The sequence below is a fragment of the Myotis nattereri genome, assembly GCF_964212035.1.
Source record: "Myotis nattereri genome assembly, chromosome: X".
NCBI classification, from domain to species: Eukaryota; Metazoa; Chordata; class Mammalia; order Chiroptera; family Vespertilionidae; genus Myotis; species Myotis nattereri.
This window is the reverse complement of record NC_138078.1, coordinates 111,118,876-111,122,883: the sequence shown is the minus strand read 5'-3', so window position 1 is coordinate 111,122,883 and position 4,008 is coordinate 111,118,876. Positions and strand designations below refer to the sequence as shown.

At 42.9% G+C, this 4,008-nt stretch overlaps 1 pseudogene across 1 annotated transcript; it reads right to left on the bottom strand.

Annotated features, from left to right (window-relative positions):
- Positions 1-1,387: 1,387 nt before the first annotated feature.
- Positions 1,388-1,823, bottom strand: LOC308536194 (bis(5'-nucleosyl)-tetraphosphatase [asymmetrical]-like; annotated as a pseudogene). The gene has a single exon. The product of its transcript is annotated as a bis(5'-nucleosyl)-tetraphosphatase [asymmetrical]-like (transcript).
- Between the last annotated feature and the right edge of the window lie 2,185 nt (positions 1,824-4,008).

The following is a 4,008-nucleotide window of genomic DNA, read 5'->3' as shown; positions in this document are numbered from 1 at the left end:
CAGCTCCATATCACACCAATACAATACCACATACCACAGATGAAAGCTCAAGTAATTGCAATGCCATTTCATGTCAGGGGTTATTTCCACACACTTAGTACCACCAATAGGGTCCTTAATGCTTATAGACAAGTGAACAATCCAACTCTAGAACCCCATCCTGACAGTCTATTTTCTAGAACCACTTCTAATATCAAATGTCTTAGCCAGGGTCTCCTAAAACAGAGCTTGAGTTAAAAATTCACATACTAACCATTTGGGAGTTGTGCAAACCTAAGGCAACAAGGATAGTGAAAAAAGGTTAAGTGAGGCAAGGAAAGATATAAAACAATGTAATGCATGAATGCATTACTCCACTGGCCTTTGGCTGAATTAAACTGAAGGCCATTTGCCAGGTTTGCTCAGAATGGCTGAAAGGAAAACACAACATTTCAGAGTTGTTAAGAAAGGAAGAAATTTATCTGCCTGGCTCCCTCATGCCTCCTCATTTCCACTAAATTTCATACCCCAAGATACTGACTACTCTTTACCTCCAGTTTGCATCATTTGGTCCCTTGGCAACTTCTCACAAAGCCAGATCCCATGCCCATGGTATGGCATTTTATCCAAGTGTGGAAATGGAGTGATAACTTGGTTGTCATGGTCACAGTTTAGGAAACATTGAGGTCATGCAGGTTCAGAGTTTCAACTCAGACTACCTTGTAGCTCTGAAAGCTCACGCAGGATGCCAAAAATGGAATGGCAGCAGCATAATATGGAAATGGGAAGCAGTTTGGAAAATAATCTGAGAAGGCACGTAAGTTTATTGTCTACTTCAAATTAGTCCAAATAAGACAAAAGGATAGTTTGAACTAGAGGAGTGACAGTAGGGATGGAGAAGAGAACAGATTTAGAATATTTTGAAGATAGAGCCAGCAGAACTTTCTAATGAACTGGATGTGAGGAGTCAGAGAAAGGGAAGATTCATAGATGACCCCTACATGTTTTCCTTGAGTAACTGGATGAAACATGATCATTTCTGATATATGGGGTATGGGGGAGCAATAGATTTAGCAGGGAGGGAATCAATATTTAGTATAATGCTGTTCAACAATTTTTATCAAAAACATTTTGTGTTTGTGGTTTATTTTTGTTTGCTTGTTTGTTTTTTTTAAAGACAGATAAGCTGCTTTGGGTTTATTAAGTACAAGGATGTAGTTTTTTTTAACTCTCCTTTGCCTTCCTTTCTGCCCAGCTAAGATTTTTGTTTGCTCTCCTCTTACTAACCTATCTGCTCTTTGCAATGATGAGCCAAAGACCAGCACAACTGTCCCCGGAGCTGAAGGTGGGTTCATCTCAGACAGCCCTCAAGAATCCTACTGAGGTGAATGACTCTGTTTCAGTCAGCTCAGGCCACTGTGGAGCAGAAAAACTAGTGTCCTTGGAGCACTGCCTTCATCCCCTTGAATTGTACCAATTGGCAGGCCTCATCCAGCCCCAGCCAGCAGTAAGCTTGGTGCTCGTGGGAGAGGTGGATCTCCATGTCATAGTCCTTCACTTCTGCCAACCAGTATGACTGTTTTAGGCTTCTCCCTGACCATATCATTGAGCTCCCTTCTGAACCCCTCAATCATGGTCAGCTGGCTTGCTTTTAGGCCTGCTTCCTCCTGATTCTTCTGAAGGGCTGTTTCCAATTCATTTTCTCCTGGTTTGACATGGCCTTTAGGACTCCAGTGATGAATTCCATCTGATGCCTGCAGCAGTAAAAACTCGACTACAGTATTGTTCATCTTAGGAATGAGGCATCTTTGGAAGATGATCAAGCCACATGCTCTCAGGGCCATGGTCTGTTTGAGAACCCAAGCAGAAGGAGGAAGGAGGCCTTTGTGATTTATTTAAGACTAAATCATTAGACTTAATAACCATATCTCATAATAAGTTCATTCCATAGTTCAGCCAAAGGCCAGCCCTATATATGGATAGGACCAGTTACCACTTGTATGATGTACTTGTCAATACACGGAACAGCCTGCCCCAAAAGATTTCCTCCACCTATTGTCCAGCTGCCCATAATCTGTGTTCTGATAATCTATTGCAATGTAATAAATCACCCCAAACATAGTGGCTTAAAACAACATTGATCCTGCTCACACCAATGGGCAAGGTAGTCTGACCTTTGCATCATTGGTGTCAGCTGGGATGGCTTAACTGGAAGCTAAAAGATCTACGTCTAAGATGGCTCACTCACATTGACTGGCAAGTTGGTGCTAGCTGTCAACTGAGAGCTCAGCAAGGACTGAGGGCCAGGAGCCTCACTTCCTCTCCATAGGGGCCTCTTCATGGGCTGATGGGCCTTCCTCAAAGCATATGGCTAAGTTTTAAGAGTAAACACCCCCAGAGACAGGAAATGGAAGCTGCCAGTTTCTTGAGTCATAGCCCCAGAAACTGTCATAGTGCCATTTCTGCCATATTCTATTTGTCAAGCCTTCACAGAACCCAGATTCAAAAAGAGGGCACTAGACATCACCTCTCAATATGAGTGTCAAACATTTGGAGGCCAGCCTTAGCCAGTTTGGCTCAGTGGATAGACCATTGGCCCATGGACGGAAGGGTCCTGGGTTTGATTCCAGTCAAGAACACACTACCACGGTTGCAGGCTTGATCCCCAGTCCCAGTTGGAGTGCGTGCAGGAGGCAACCAATTGATGTGTCTCTCTCACATTGATGTTTCTCTCTCTGTCTCTCCCCTTCCCTTCCATTCTCTCTAAAAATCAATGGAAAAATATCCTTGGGTGAGGATTAACAAAAAAGGGGAGGGGGAATATTTTAAAATGGCACAGCTTAGCCAAGCCAGTGTGGCTCAGTGGTTGAGCACCAACCCATGAATCAGGAGGCTACCATCAGATTCCTTGTCAGGGCACATGTCCGGGTTGTGGGCTCAATCCCCAGTGTGGGGTGTGCAGGAGGCAGATGATCAATGATTCCCTATCATCATTGATATTTCTATCTCTCTCCCTCTCCCTTCCTCTCTAAAAATCAATTTTAAAAAAATATTTAAAAAATAAATAGTCACCACTTAGAATCTATAACCTGTCATGAGTTAATGGTGCCTTTGGTCTCATGGTGGTAGAGGAAGGGACTCTTAAACCACTGAGTCTCCACTTATATGATTTTGTCCGATGAACTTTTGACACCCCTCAGGTCCCTGAGTGAATGGGAGCCAGGATGGAGAGAATAATTAGATAATAACATAGCTACCACTTTTTGAGCACTTATCACATGCCAGACATTGTTCTGAGTGCTTCACATGCATGAGCTCATTGAATCCTTCCAATAACCCCTTGAGGTAACTTAATATTCTTATGATATTTTACAGATGAGGAAATTGAGGTATAAAAGGGTTAATGATTTGCCCAAAGTTACACAGCCAGGAAGTAATTGAGCTTGGATTTCAGCCCAGATCTGTCTAACTCCAGAACCCACACTTAAAACCATTACACCATATTGGAAAGGGTAGAGAAGGACTTGTCAAAGACAGAGGGGCTGCCAGGCCACAGCCGTAAGCAGGGCCAAAGGGTTCATCAAGCCTTCACTGGTAGCAGCCTTATTGGAAGAAGTATGTGTAAAACATCAGAACAGCTTGGATTTTTCCATCACAAGAGATTCCTGGTGTGGGAAAGCATGAAAGGAAAAAAGTATTCACTGACAAGTACTTTTTCATTTGTCAGGCATTATGCTAAGGGATTTATTGCATTAATTTCAAATAATTTCTAAACAATCATGTGGTATTATTATTATTATTGCCATTTTGCAGCTGAGGAAACAGAGATTAAGTAACTTACTCATGGTCACTCAGGTGGTTAGTGGCCATGCTGAGATTCTAGCTCAGATCTGACTCCAAATCCATATTCTTTTTTGTTTTTTGTTAATACTCACCCAAGGATATTTTTCTATTGACTTTTAGAGAGTGGAAGGGAAGGAAGGAGGGAGAGGGGAGGGAGGGAGGGAGGGAGGGAGGGAGGGAGGGAGG